Consider the following 670-nt stretch of genomic DNA (forward strand, 5'->3'; position numbering starts at 1 on the left):
GGTTGCTCCATAGGTAGAGATCCTCTGATTTGTAGACTAATAAAGGGTATTATGTTACAGAGAACGCTTAGACCCAGGTACAGTTGTATGTGGGATGTGAGTTTACTTCTTCGTTTATTTGAAGGTTAGCCAATGAATATGACTTTAAAGCAGTTGTCAAGTAAGATGGCAGCTTTGTTGTGTCCGATATCTTTCAGGGGAGTTTCTGATGTAAAAGCTTTAAAGGTTGGAAATAGATTTTATAATCCAGATGGGTTCATTTTTTGGATCACTAGGAGAACAAAGACTATGTCTTCTTCTATAGTCTATCCAATGTTTGATGACCATCCTAAGTTGTGTGCGGTGAGATGTATGAGAGACTATGAGAATAGAATGGAATAATTCAGAAGTGATGGAGATAACCAGTTGTTGATTTCTCATGTAAAACCTTTAAGGCCAGTTACTTTGGAAACAATTGTCCTGTGGGTGAGAACTTGCATGTTTGAAGCGGGTATCGATTTGCAAAAGTATCGAGTGCATTCAGTGAGAGGAGCTATGGAAATTAAGGTGTTCACGTCTGGCGGAGATTTTGTATGTAGCTGACTGGCCAACTGCTGATGTGTTTGTGAGGTAATATTTAAAGGAAATGGAACGTGTTGTCGGTGGTATTAACACAGCTTTGAACATGCAT

Source organism: Lissotriton vulgaris, chromosome 7 (assembly GCF_964263255.1).
Source record: "Lissotriton vulgaris chromosome 7, aLisVul1.2, whole genome shotgun sequence".
Classification (NCBI taxonomy): Eukaryota; Metazoa; Chordata; class Amphibia; order Caudata; family Salamandridae; genus Lissotriton; species Lissotriton vulgaris.